This window comes from Eupeodes corollae, chromosome 1 (genome assembly GCF_945859685.1).
Source record: "Eupeodes corollae chromosome 1, idEupCoro1.1, whole genome shotgun sequence".
In the NCBI taxonomy this organism is placed as follows: domain Eukaryota; kingdom Metazoa; phylum Arthropoda; class Insecta; order Diptera; family Syrphidae; genus Eupeodes; species Eupeodes corollae.
In genome coordinates this window covers 261,915,075-261,930,678 of record NC_079147.1, presented here as the reverse complement: position 1 = coordinate 261,930,678, position 15,604 = coordinate 261,915,075, and the positions used below count along the sequence as shown (strand labels likewise).

The 15,604-nt window shown below is 36.3% G+C and overlaps 1 protein-coding gene and 1 non-coding gene across 3 annotated transcripts in view; one reads left to right on the top strand and one right to left on the bottom strand.

Moving 5' to 3' along the window:
• The window catches only part of LOC129940701 (mucin-2), a 387,216-nt gene that overhangs the window by 131,253 nt on the left and 240,359 nt on the right, over positions 1-15,604 (bottom strand). The gene's annotated exons all lie outside the window — the stretch shown is intronic.
• Positions 4,069-4,140, top strand: Trnat-ugu (transfer RNA threonine (anticodon UGU)). The gene has a single exon. It is a non-coding gene; the product is annotated as a tRNA-Thr (tRNA).

Below are 15,604 nucleotides of genomic sequence, written 5' to 3'. Positions count from 1 at the left end.
CCAGGAGTCCTGAGACCTCTGATGATGGAGTTTGAGACCCACGGCTCCTGTATTAAGACGATGTCTTCCTTGTTCTTATGCAGTCGGAGTATCAGGTTGTTTGTGGCCATGATGGCGTGATGGAGATTAATCTGTACTAATCGCAGCATTGCTACTATTAGTCAGATCAACCTCCACCACTGTTTTGTCGGCGTTTTCCTCGTCTGAGGAGGACCTAAGCAGGTCTTCCTCACTCTGGGTGATGCCTAAGTTGGCGTCTTCAGTCTCCATGTCGGAGTTACTGTCGACTTTAGTTTTAGCCTCCACGTCGGATGGCTTATTTGGGGCAGTGGATGTCGATGGTTCCACTTTTGGTGTTGCATCGACCTCCATTTTCGTTGCCAATGAATCGCTTCCCTCCGCTGAAGAGGCTTCTGTGGGGGGCGTGTTTAGCGTATCTTCATCTTTTTTATAAATACGCATCATGATTTCATCGAAACCATACCTAATCACACCTTTGGTCGCGGCCAGTGGAGCCAGTGATTCCCTATTGATCAGCACGAGAGCCGATCTATAGTGACCCACTGTCTCCTTCTCAACCTTTGGTACTTTCCAGTCGTGAGTAGGCAGGTCCGGATTACTTGTTTTGATCAGTTTCATGATCATGTCTGGACAGTTGTGAAGAGCCGGGACCATTATACGTGCTCTTGGCCGGCAAGGAATATTCTCCCTTGCAACAACCTCGAGCTTGGCACCCGGCCAGACTTCTGGCAAGCCATTGACAGCAGCCCTGTATAGATCGAAAGATCTCTGATCACCACAGGCGATGAGTTTGATGCGATTTTGGTACCATCCTGCATCGGCTGTGTCTGGGAGAGGCCCCGGATTTTCCTCGATAACAGATAAAAATCTGAAACCGAGGTGAGCCTTGACCTCTGCCCAATGATCATGAGAGATGTTACCATCCACATGACTCCTGTCAATGACCGCGGCAATGATCTTACCTTTGAGCGCGTCGCTGAAGGAGAGATCTTTGTTGACGGCTGATGTGCTGTTGGAAAGCACCTTCTGCCTTTTTGGTTCGGGCTTGTCACCCTCGAAAGACCTATCTCGCTTTGACGTTGAGTCGCCGCAGGTCGGTTTAGCTTTTTTGCTAAGAAAGCCACTAGCCCACTCGAGTTTACGCGTTTGCTCTGGGGTTCTTTCCGCCGCCGGTATGACACCGACTGCGGCTAGAATCCTTTCGGCGTTGCGTTGGTCTCGATTGGCCTGTGACTTCTTGGACTTCTTTTTGGCCGGCCCAGAACTATGTCCGTGTATCACAGATGTGGGTCCACCTCCAGATTTAATCGCTACCGATGCCAATCCGGGTGTGCCCTCACCCTTTGAGTCAATTCCACATGTCGCAGATTTTGTCTCTCCGGATGGGGTGTCCCTTTTTGGGGTCGCTTGCGACGTCCTAGCAGGAGCGGGGAAGAGGTGGGGTGTGGAATTTCCGCCATTGGGACTGCCGAGCGTCACAGCTGTTCCACTGACGGGTAATTCCTTTAAGTATATGTTGCGGCTAGTAGAGGGAGAAGGACTCTCGCCACTAGTTGCAACCACAGGGTTGACAACACGTTCACACACCTGATTTGGCTCGACAGCCTTTTCAGGTGATGTGACCGCATTGGCAGCCTTGGTGCGATTTTTTTGTTTAATAATTGTTTTGTTTGTTTGTTTATTTTTAATTTTTTTCATTTTATTCCCACGAGTAAGGCGGAAAGACAGTCAGCCCCGGCAGAGCCGCTTGCCGGGGTAAGGCAGAAATATGACGGACCTTGCCACAGCATCCGAAAGAGCTCGTTAACGGCTGGTTTATCCCCCAGCCTTTCATTCTTCGGCACGGTTTTCGTACTAGTACGCTCACACCACCACTGAAATTAGGAACCTCTAAACTATGATTAAATTGGGTTTCCGAACGTTGCACTATTGAGGAGTTACAACAATTCAGCGATCCAACTCAACCTTAGCTAATCACCATCCTGCCAAAAACGCACAGGACTACTGTGGTGATCATTGCCCGCCTGGCACCCACTTGGAGGGTTTGAATGAGGATTTTGCCGGGCCTGTTACCAGTTTAACACATACATCTTTCCACAGATTGGGTGTGACAGGGAAAGTCAACAGTTTCCAAGCTCTTATCTTTTGCCATGATGTGAAGGTCTTCAAAAGAAATATGTCGAAGAACCAGGGGTGATGTTACCTGACATTCGTTCCACAAAATAATTTCGGTATAATCTTTAACAGAGAAGTTGATCTTTGGAGTTTATATATCCTGCGTTTGTTGATATTTTCAGCTTCTATAGATTTTTTTATTCTTCGCAATGCCAGATCCCGAATGTGGTCTCTTTCATCAAACAACATACTGATAAACAGGTTTTCTGGATGTGCAAAATAAGCATTTCTTTCTATAACAAAATCCACAACACATCTCAAATTTTTGGGTAAATATCGAGAGTACATAATTAATTGGAAAATATGTTTGGCTCCATCCTTAAAAGACGCCTGTTGCTTGATTCGGAACAAATTGGAGAAAATACTTTGACGACATAGTTGACAAGCAATAGCAAATTCTCTGATGGACGAAGAGTACTAACATAAAGTCTCAGTATGCGATTAGCTGAAGTAAGCCATCTCGAGTGCGCCATTTTTCCAGGTTGACGGTTTGCCAGCTCAGGAGAACAGTAGATACAGCTTGACATATCTGATAAAGATATTTTTGATCCGTACTAAGTTCATCAATATTACCAGCCACTGCACAAAAGCTCACGGTGGTTTAACTTTCGCAATCAGCTAATTGTTTCCCAATAAGTCCAGGATATTCTCTAGGACCCGAAGTGCAACCATCTAGAATAAATGACGAAGAGGTAACTCATTGCATTGGCGTGAAGCATGCAAATACGATATTGAATGACGCCTCCCTTCCAACCAGTGTTAGTTGCAGTTCCGTTACATCCAATGCAAAGCACGTCATCTAAATTACAACCTTGACTCTCTAAAAAGGTTGTGATGGAAGTAAAACTCCCTTTTTGCGGTGCCAAGGCATTCAGTTTGTTTTCGAAACCAGCATTTTGTTTGCTTTTGGGGTATCGCTTCACAATAGTGTACCTTTCGAAACAGGTTTTAAGTATTTGAATAACTTTTTCCTTAGTTAAAATTGGAATCGATGCTTTAGCCCAAATATTGTCGATTTCTTCAAAAACAATCGCATATATTTCTGAATGGGAAGGATCCCTAACCTTATTGGCTGACAAGTCCACCTTGTCCTTCTTTGGCGCCGATTCATCCTTAGAAACCTACTGTTTTGACTGTTGTTTGGTCTCTGGTGTGTTGTGATGCATTAATATTTTGTCCACGGTTACAAAACGGCGCAAAAATTCTTCCATATTGCGATTAAACAACGCCAAACCTTCCTGTGAAGTGTCACACGTAATTCACTTTATTCCATTTTCTCCCCAAATTAGTGAGTAATCTGATAAAAAAAGCTGTCCAACACAAGGTTACTGACGCAGCAAGTTTAAATTTTAGTGTTGCTGTTTCAGTTAAGAGGTCAGAAATTCAAAAATTCAAGGACTAAAGTAAAGGAAAAGTCTTTTTAGGAGTGTTCTTCAATTTATCCCTGAGGTAAATTTTTACAAGTTCTATAATACATTCTTTGTTTAACTTGAATTTCCTCTGAAAACGATTACTTTCAGCAATTTTCGTTTGGACCATTTAAAAAAACAGATACAAAACATCTCAATGTTTAATGAAAATTATCAAAACTAAAAGCCGCCATCTAAAAAAATATATTTACAACATCTTAAAACAAAAATGATTGATGTTTATTTTGCGATGTTTTTGAAAATTTGTTTCCTTAACCAACTGTGAGACCAAATGTTTTTTTTAACTAATCATAAGCATGCATGTTATGAAAATAGTACAAAGTCTTAAGTTCATATGCCGAACAGACTTTAAGAGACCGATATCAATATATTCCTATAAAAGAATGATTTTTAATAACTAATAATTTTTTTCAGGTAATTCCCGAATGGAAATTCAACATAAGCCTCTTTAGCTCAGTGGCAGAGCACTGGTCTTGTAAACCAGGGGTCGTGAGTTCAATCCTCACAGGAGGCAGAGTAATTATTTTTGTAAGTTCCCCGCTTTAGCTTTAAATTTATTAAGTCCCCACAATTAGTTAAAAATGGGTCAACTGAGATCTTTTTGAAAGAATTTCAAATTTATATTTCATGTAGTAAAATTTTTTTCGGTTAATAATCAACAATTTCGAGAAACATAACATTTAAGAAATGTTGGCATAATAATTTGTTGCTACGACAAAAGTGTTACGTGACTCATGTTATCGTCAAGTATATATTTATTGAAATAAAATTGTGTTGTAGTTTAATGTTTTGTTTCAAAAATCAAGAATTTTATCAGCTAACTTTTGTACTATGAACATCTAATAAACATTTTTGAATTAAACTTTTAAATTTATTTGATTTTGTAAGAATACAAATTTTGCGTTAGATATAAAACTTGAATCACAATATGGCAAATGGAAAGTCACAGGTAGCCACGAGATTAGAAATGTTTAAGTCTCATCTTTGTAAACTAAGGTGATTTCATATACATTTAAAAGGCATTTGAGACGAGAACGTGTTTTTCGAATTTTTCTATCTTCTTTTATGGGTTCTTCAGTTTCAGCATATAAAAGTACTTTTCATTTTGAAATAACTAATCAAGCTTAATTCTTTTTGAAAATTTAAAAAATCAAATAAAAAAGAGGCTAGAATGCAACCCACACTGTCAATATCCAATCCTTTCCCGTCTGTCGATTTCTCTAAAAACTTTAACAAAATATTAATAACAATATTTTGTGTGATATACACAAATTTGAAGTAAACACGCTTGTGGAAGTCCAGACCCAATTTTCAGCGGTTTTCAAGCATAAATTGGGCGATACTGCTGCAATTTCCCATTCGATATTCGTACGAAGTTCATCAATCGTCGCTGGCTTGGTGGCATTGACCATAGACTTGACGTAGAGCCACAGAAAATAGAGTAACGGAGTCAAATCGCACGACATAGACGGTCAAGCGACTGGACCATTTGGTGAGATAACACGTTCTCCAAACTTGGTATCAATAAATTGATTGTGACATTCGCTATGCGGCTTGTGGCGCCGCGCGCGGTCCTGTTGGAACCGCATGTCCTCCAGTCCATACCATCCAATTGGGGCCAAAAACATTTGGTAATCATTGAACAGTAGCGATCCACATTCACAATAACGTGCCCATAAACTACACCAAACCGTAATTTTTTCGGGATGGAATGATTACTCACGGAGTATGTGCGGATTGCTGCCTGACCATTACCGCATATTTAGTTTATTGACAAAGCCATTCAGCCAGAAATGAGCCTAATCGTTGAGGATGATTTTTCGATGAAAATCCGAAAGATTTTCAAGTTGTTGCTTTTCGCAAAATTCGCCACAACAACGTCACAGAGATGCCCAACGATTGAGAACGATTTGGAAGAGTCATATTTGGGCTTTCTGCAACTGAGGCCTCAGCAGTAGCAATATTATTGACACTACGGGCACTTCTTTGTTTCTCTGGCACGGGAACATTTTGTACTGTGCTTGTGGATTCACTAGACGCTCAATTATTGTTTCGCTAGGACCTAACCTAACCTAAGACTATTATGACGACCATTAATTAGACGTAGTGCTCTTAACTGACTCCGAATTTCGCTAGTAATTTTCAATAATTTCGAAGCGTTGTTGGCTCTTATATCTATTCATCATGAAATGGCAAAACTTACTGAAGTGGAATGTCGAGAAATATGGCATCACGTCGTTTGCTCTCCCTGTTACTCTTCTTTTGAAGCATCCCTGTTGGGAAACTCTGTTTTTCTAAAATAATTTTAAGTCTTGATTGTCTGGTCAGAATATCCCTTAAGCCTTAGTTTTTGGTTGCATACTCTTAAAAGTTGTTCAAATTACAATGACTTATAAAATATCGCTTTAAATTTTAATAAAGTCTTCCTTTTTAAAACAACTTTCTCAAATCAAAGTAATTTTAAACATTATAAGCTCTCCTCTCCTGCTTATCAAGATAATAAACAATAAAACAAATTAATTTTCTATATTTAAGTTCAAAGTATCTTCAAGGAACCTTTTACTTTAAAAGTTCCCACACTCAAATTTTCCAATCAATTAGTACCTATAATTTATCACTCATTCCTAAGCCGAATTCCTTTCACTTGGAATTAACAAATGGATTCATTCCTGCAACATGTCTAAATTCTATGCTGGTTATAACATATTCATCGAAGCATGCGATTAGCCTTTGCTTTGACATATTTTACCATCTTCTATATACCTAACAGATACATAGAAAGATCGAAAAGCAATTTCAAACATGAAAAGTACATTTTTTAACAACCAAATTTCCATCATCAGAAAATGTCCATTAACAACAAAAAGAAAAGGGAACGACAGAAAAATATATGGAAAGTGCCATAAACTTATTCAACCATGAAATGGATTCATGATGTGCCAGGGCCAGTATAGTGCCACCAAAAAAGTCACATGAGAGTTGCAGGGAGCAGTTTGTGAGCAATTGGAAAACAAATTTCCCAAATCATCCGGATATCACGATGCATGTTCAATTCTTTTGATTCTCGATTTAACATTCAACATTCAAACTAACTTACCTTGGTTTTCCTCCACCTTTTCAAAAACAACAACAACAACAAAACAAAAATAATGAATATCAGACACACATGTTGCACATCGGGAACGGGACACATCAGGAGCACATATTTCTGATTCTGGTGAGGGAGTGAGTTACCTTGTTAGAGTTGTGATAACAGGTAATTACCTTCTCGTAAAATGTTCGAACGTGACTTTTAACTGTAAAAGAGAAGAGCTGTGTTACAAACTACTATGTCCCAGAAGAAGAAGAAGACAAAACAAAGCAACAGCACAAATAGGTTGGAAAACCACCCAGACCCAGCATAACAACTATGATGCCACAAACAACAAAAACAAGCCTCGAAGTGGCCATAAAATAGTTGATGGAATGGAACCATGGAACCAAACCGAGGACGAGAAGTCAGTGTACTCGTAGCCTGCTGTTCTGTTCTATAGCTTGTCCGTTCATTGTTTTGAGGTGCAGGTCCTCAGTTTTTGTATGTGAATGTGGCACTCTTCTTGCTTACAAACGATAGCAGTAAAGCGACACTGAACCTATAAAATGTCACAAGGATGCAGCAATTCCAGAACAATGAAACTATACGGGATACTTTTTTTTGTGTATTCGTATGGAGCGCCGAGATACGAGAAATGCAGATCAGGAAGCGTTGGTGAATTTGTGAGTTGAGTCCTATTAATTCTTTTGTTGTCCAATGGTCGTAAAAACGGGACTGCTTCATTAATTTTGTTTTCTTTTATTTTTGAGTTTTTTGGTTTTTGTTGTTTTATTTTTGTTTTGCTCTTTAAAGTCACGTAGAAGTAATTACTTTCAACTTGAATGTTTATTCTAGTGTGAGTTATGATGACTTATGACAAACGCCATTAAAGAATTCGGTTATGAATGATGAAGGAAGCGGACCGTGGTGCTGAAGAAATGAAAGACAGAAAAAAAACAGAATATGATTTAATGAGTGATCACATGAATTTAATAATTCCATAAATCTTTCATATTTCTGTTAATGAGGTATAAGAAGTGAGAGTTTTTGAACTTTGTTTTATTTGATGAGGATCCGAGAAGAATATATGTACGCCATAAATACGCAGTTTGTTGTGACTTTTTTTCGAATTCTATGTGAGATGATTTTTTTAATTTATGGAGGGCTTCACATTTATAGTCAATCGTCAACAAGTAGGATAGCCAATGTTACGAAGACGGTTTCTTCAATCTAGATAGAGCGGGCAACGACTGACGAGGAAAGTCTCGGTCTTTTCTCGATCTCTTCTCTGTTTCATGAGACGAAATGGTACTTGCTACCTTAAAAGTATCCGAGACGCGATTGTATATTTTGCGCCAAAATTTTTCGGTTAAACTTGTTGACTTTTAAATGTTTTTTTGGGTTGTTAAAGTTTGAGCACACAAAATACAAGTAAACTTGCGGTCACAATATAGATTTTCTTCAAGGCTAGTTTTATAGCAAAATTTGATTTAAAGTGGTTTATAGCTTTAAAATTTTCAAGAATGTGTCAATCCAAATAGTCCATGAATAATAATGATTTGACATTTAAATAAAATTTATGGAAAACTCAAAACTAGGAACCATTTTCAAATTGGTTTTACGCTTGAAGTGGTTTTGAAGAAAATCAACAACATGGTCGTTATATTTTCAATTAGTTTGAAAATCTAGTTTTGTTAAATAGATTTTTAGTCGAATTCACATTTTGACCAATTTTAATAGCAATTCTTAAATTTTTACAAATGGGATGAATGAAACTAATTTGAGAGATATCAAGAACCGAACATCAATTTTTACCAAATTTGCGTACAATTTTTTGTAGATTTTATTTCTTTATGAAAAAACAGATTGTTATATTTTTATAAAAAAAAAAAACTACTGAACATCGAAAACAATATTTTGTATAAAATAATTTTTGAAAAGCTATTTCAGTCGAAAGTAAATTTTTACCACGTTTAAGCATTTTTTTTAGGTTTTTAATTTTTGTAAGAAAAACTGTAAATAAGATTTCTTTCAAAACTTTGAATGTTTAAAACAATATCTCTAAAAAAATAAAATTAGTTGGAAGCCATTATCTCAAATTTTTGAAAAGATATTTGAGTCGAAAATCAATTTTTACTAACTTTGAGTAATTTTTGTTCAGGTTCTTAGTTTTTTTGTAAAAAAAATTGACAATTCGATTTTTCTCAAAATTATACTAAATGTTGACAACAATGTTTTTTAAAAGATAAAAGTAGTTTAAATATAATATCTCAAAGTTTTTAAGAGATATTTGAGTCGAAAATCATTTTTTTCAACTTAAGTTATTTGTTTGTACGTTTTAATTTTTTGTAAAAAAAAACTTTTAATTTGATTTTTCTCAAAAAATTTCCAAATGTTGAAAACAATATTTTTTATAAGATAAAATAAGTTGGAAGCTATAAGCTATAAGCTATATAAGTTTTTTAAGTCGAAATTCAATTTTTAAAAACTTTGGGTAATGTTTTTTATTTAGATTTTTATTTTTTATACAAAAAACTGTCAATTTGATTTTTCTCGAAATTTTACCAGATTTTAAAAACGTTATTTTTCGTTGCACAATAACTAACAATAATAATAATATTCGTGAGAAGAGACTATTAAAAGTCTCATCACCAAATCTTTCTAGTCAGAGTTTTACCAAATTTCCGAAATTTCATTACTAAGGAACTCTCACTTTTAAATTTGTTTTTTATATGTAAAAATATCCAGTTGCATTCTTCTTTACAAAGTACTTCTGTAATTCTCAATTTTCTAAGAATGCCTTGGCTTCAGAGATTCCCTGTTTAATCTCATTTTAATACCCAAAACCTTAACACTAATGTGTATTGGTATCTTCTACTAATACTTAATTTTTTGTATACCTTTCACACTGTGTCATTGTGTTAAGGTGTTAAAAGCCTGTTCAAAACCCTTTAAGTTGGGACAAACTGAAACAGATTAATCAATTTCGGCCTTTGATTTGTTTGGCAAAAATTTTGATGACGCCTTAAACTAGAGGACATAATCGAAGAGGAACTTACTCGGAAAGTCATTTATAAGACATTTTATAGTAAACGACAGTGTGTGAGTACCACAGAGACGGACAATCAAGCCAAGAAACTAGATCCGCCATGATTAGTTCCTGATCCAATAGTCCATTTATCAAGTAGCCACTTATTTACACGTCTTTTTCGAAACACTACCCACATTGTATTGTATTTTCAACAACATCTTTGACTCATGAAAATTGTTGCGTGAGAAAAAGCGGTTCAATATTCCCACTTTCATACAAGAAAGCTTTTTCTAAAAGAAATTTCAAAGTGGATTTAAAAATCCCACTTTGCAAAAATTTTAATTTGGCAAACATTTGTGTTTATTTTTAGGAGCTGCTTTTTGTGGAGAAAAATAAAAAATTAAAGCGTTCAGCAACTTTTGTCTTCTATATAATTTATGTTAAGAAAAATCAACCGAAAATATGTTTAAGGTATCTTTTTTACCAAAGCGAATTATCTTAGAGGTACTTGTACCACAAACACTCGTGGACGATAAAATGGTTTGAGCGTGTTTTTACATTTGGAGGAGTTTCTCTTGAGCGGATTTAACTGAGTGCTTTAGGCATTGTTTTTGGTGGCTGGATTAACTAAAACCAGCACATTTTTGTCAAGATTTTTAAAACAAGGTCATTCAAAACAACAGCAATCACTTTTAGCTAGATCATATCATAAGAGTCTTGAGTAAGAAAGAACTTTGTAACTTCATTACACGGTAAGTATTCCCTGATATTAAATCTCTGCATTCATTATGGCAGTATTTTCCTCAAGGGCTTCAATTTTAAATTAAAAAATATTATGTAGGTACATTCACTTTTGGACCTCATCAGTCAAATTTTGAAACCAAATTGACCTCAAGAAATTTAAGCTCCACTTTTACGCTGTTAACACCATTAAATTTCCATAATTTTCAAATTAATCCATTAAATCAATCGATAAAAAAGTATTCCAACAGAAACGATGTATATTCTTGTTTTTTCCTAAATGTATGTGAAACTTAATAACAAAACCAAACAGTTATTTAAACAGTTACGCCCATAAACAGGCCATTTACTAAACTCAGCGATCTTCGTTCTTACAATCCCCAAGAGAACCCTAAAAAGATCGATGAAGAAATCATTCAAAAAACAGCGTAACCACCGCACTACTTATGAAGCAGACCATCAGCAAAAGCAGCAGCAGTGGCAGGAATCCATTCACCCGTGTAAGAAGATTTCTTAAACCAGAACGAATGAAAAAAAGAAGCTTCTTATTTTATTTTTGATCGTCTATACACGATTCTTCCCAATCTTCCATCTCGTGTGCCCAGAGTCCAGACCCCAAACATAAAGTGGCAGTTAATCTACTTCCAGAACACACCTACCGTTTTACGAAATCATCGACATCGCTGTTGTTGTCGTTGTCGTCACCGTCATCGCCACCACCGTGAGACGTTTTTTTCATCGCCGTCATCATCATCATCATCATCCGTTCAATCGACGACCTTTGGCAGAGATAAGACAATGTATGACTTTAAAGTAGCCAGTTAAGCAGGCAAGTTCGGGGTCTATCAGCCTATCACCCAGACTAAGACTGTAGTTGCAGAGCGAGAGAGAGAACGGCCCCTGTCAAAAACCAATCTCTCCATAAACAGTTATTAATTAAATCGCCTCGAAAAGGAGCCCAAGACTTGTCGACAGCCAGCACTCCTAACTGCATCATCATCTCTCGCTCTCCATCATCGCATCCCAGAATCGGCTTCCATGATCAATATGCCGATGATGATGGTCCACGACGACGCCAATGATAATGATGATGATGATCGCCATCAGCTATCGAAAGATTCTCGTCGTTGTTAGTTGAGGAGCTTTAAAAAAGGCAAATTCACCCCAGTGCACATAACAGCGCGCAGTTATAACCATCATCATCATCGTCATCGTCTTGAGTCTCTAAGACTCTGGGTCTTGGCCAAGCCAAGAAAAGACAAGACACAAATGGACTCATACTTGTGATGGCGGCACATATCCATACCTATACTGTATCCCAGGGAAGACCTTCTTTTAAGTACTGAACATGCGCATAAAACATCTGCCTGCACCCAATTCAATCGGGAAGAATAAAAACAAGAAGAAGATCTAGCGGAACACACCTTAGCTATATACAAAACAACCAACAGTTGGGATGGGGAACCACACACACCAAACATAAGCACAACGGCAGAAGCAGTATCCAGCTACAGCATACAGCATCCAGCATCAGAATCAAAGCTCTTCTTCGATGATGATATGTGAAGGGAACCCTCAAAGCCATTTTAAGAATTTCCTTTTCCTGATTTGATTGCTGACGATGGCCATGGCCAATACACAACAGCTGTATATTCGACTTGTAGCATAGGTTTCGTATTCCCACTGCTATTTTACTTCGCCGGCCGCACCGTGTTTTGTTCATGTCTTTTATTGGAATTAACGGTTCATGTGGAGTTTTCTTTTTGTCCATCAATCCACTATATGAACTATAAGCATTCTGGGTGTTGAGCGAATAAAAGAAGAGATTTTTGCCAAAGGCTAGAATTTCAACAGTGCCAAACCTCCATATTGTTCGGGTGCGAGAAAAAAAAGTTACGTACCTAACTATTGGAGGATACTTCTTATATTTGCGATGAGCAAAGATATCAAACATGGTGGGATTTGATTTGATTTTCGGAATTCAATTTTTGGAAACGAGCATCAACATTAAATAAAATGGGCTCAGTAAGGAACCTCCTGTAATATTTTTTAAAGGGTGATTTGTTAGCTTTTATCTTTTTGCCAAAACTGGTTTAAACAGTTCACGCATGTTTCGTGTTTTGTTTTGGCCGAAATGTTGGAAAGAATATGCCAAAATTGGACTAAGCGGATGGACCATTTGAGGAGCAGTCTAGGTGCGTAAAATAATCTTCAACCTTACTATCGATTCAAATAAAGGTTTCATGCATTTTTCCGAATTGTATGTGTTTTTTTTTAGAAAATTCTCCTATAGCTTTAAAAAAATCACCCTTTACAATGAATTTAATTATAGATATTTGATTAGAATATATTTGTTTTACAGCTCATGGAAGATCGACTTACATTTTATGCAAATACATTCTTGTTGGGTTTAAAAGCAAAGACCAAGGTTTAGGTGAGCTTGGAAAAAAATTGTTGTAGGAGAATGATGAAAATAAATTATAAAAAATATTTAAATCAATGAAGTAGGAGACCTGAGAATTAAGCACTTTGTTTCAGAACAATAAAAGTCGAAAAATAATGAAAAACAATTTCTTTAGAAACCTACTTAGGTAAGTCAGGATATCTCTCTTATTTTAAAACCTATCGTAAAGCGTGTGATTTTTTAAAAATTCAAATTCTATTTACTATACATTTGCAAATCACTAAACTGTGACTTATAAAATCGAGGAAATTTATTTCAAAGAAATCACGCTGTTCGTCAAATATATAGGGCAGTAATTTATTCAGTGAAATATTAAGCTCATTTCGGCTGAACCCATATAAACAAGATCAATTGTAGTTTTTTGGAATGAGTAATATCCTCAAGAATCTATTGAAACTCCATTACATCCCAAAAAATACTGTTTAGTTAGATGCCCGAAGCCAACGCCAATATTGCCCTGAAGGGCGAACGCCACAGTGTAATGATTTTAAACGTTGTATTAGCTCCTTAAATATCAACCATTTGGTGAAGAATGTCCAACTACGTCCAACTATTACTGTTTCAACCATTTAGTAACCGATCTATCTCAAAATATGCACTTTCAAAGAACACGCTTCTTTCGATTGATTTAACACTTTAAGGCACAAGTTAGCAACAGTTGGTCATTTAGACCAACTGATATGTTTGGCACATGATTAAGAATCAATGCAATTTCTTAATAAGAAAACCGCTACCATTTTATTTACATACATTTCTGTTTCTTTAAAAAATAAGATGGTTCCATGATTGCCGCTAAACCATTTTCAAAATTTAAAAATTATATTTTTGTTCTGTTATGAATTAACAAATTAGTAAGACATGAATTCCTAATTTGTATGTCAATTCTATAAGTATTACAAAAAGAGGCTAGGATGAGTCCCACACTGATAACTTCTCCTCCTGTTTGCCGGTTGAACTTGCTTAAAAGGTTTGCAGACAATTGTATTTTGTTAAATAAAATATTCAGTTGCATTTTTATAAAAAAATATTTAAAATTACCAAACAAATTTTTCATATGATAAACTTTTCCTTAACCTTGTAAAAAAATCGTTAGACATCTAATTAGAAACGATTATATTTTTATAGTACTAGTCCTTTACAAAAATAAAATAAATTAGGTGGCGCAGCAGTCCGTTGAAAACAAGGGTCAAGTGACTTATAACTCGCTCAATCAGTCCTTTGTGCAAGCAATGTTAAAAACGGAAGGAATCCGAACGACTTATTTGAGAAAACAATTTTTTTTGACAATAATGACTCTTGGAGCATTTGCAATTTCCTCGCAAGAGGTTGTACCCCTGTAAAAATATCATGGTGGTACTGGCAAGTATTGAACACAAGACCTCTAGCATAATAGTTCTATACGCACTTACTATCACGTCACGGGTATAACTATTGGTCTTTAGGTTAATAAAATGTTTAACAAAATGGGCATGCTGCGACTTATAAAATCTGCCTTTCTGTCTGCTAAATTCGATAAGGAATCAAACATAAACCAAGTCGCAAGTCAGCAAGTCCATGTCATGAAGTATCAAAAAACAATTGTTTTTACGTCGACGGTATTTTTCGTTGACAATTACCAGTCACCTTTTTGACTTATTTTTGACATCATTTCTACGTCAGAGCTTCTCATTAATCTGAAGTTAGAAATATGATCGACTTTTTTAGCATTAATTTCAACAAAAAAAAAAAAAACAAATTTAAACTACAATCGTAAATCTAACGTCAAGAAAACACTGATTAATTATCAGCTTAAGAAATATCTTGAAGAATGGAAGCTTCCTAATGACAGGCAATACCGATTTCGTAGCAATAGGTCCACTGGTGATCTCATGGTTCATCTCACCGAACAATGGAACATATCTTTTCATCGTTTTGCAGAAAGTAAGATTATTGCACTTGATAATTCTTAGGCAATTGATAAAGTCTGGCATCTTGCTCTTTTATCGAAAATACGTGCAGTTGGTATTGACGAATCTCTTCTTAGTTGGATTAGAAATTTTCTTTCTAACTGCTTAATTCAAGTTGTCTTGGACGGATTCCAGTCTGAAACCCATAAAATAAATGCTGGTGTGCCCCTATAATATTCCTCATTTTTATAAATGATCTCCTATCTGCTACTTCTAATCCAATACATTGTTTTGCTGACAATATCACTCTTAGCTCTTCATATTCGTTTCAAGACTTACAACCCTCTTCTTCATTTATGGAACTGCAACGGCAGAAAAAGATTAGCTCATTAAATTCAGACCTACACAGCATTGTACAATAAGGAATACAAAACCGTGTGGAATTTATTGCTTTGAAAACCCAATGCTGTTTTGTGGAGCGAACTCATACGCGATGTCGCCAAAATTGCGGCAAGATGTCTAGGTTTGATCCATTTGAACTGGCTACAATCTACAAAACCTATATACGTCCGCAACTTGAATACAACTTACATCTCTTGGCTGGTGTTCCAGTAACTTATTTAAGCCTGATGGACAGTATTCAAAGAAGAGCTTTTAAATTGATAGGTGACATGCACATCATCAACTCGATTACATCACTCAAACATCGTCGTAAAGTTTCTTGTCTCACCCTCTTTTACCGTTATGTCAACGGACTATACTCTAGTGAAATAGAGAGTTGCA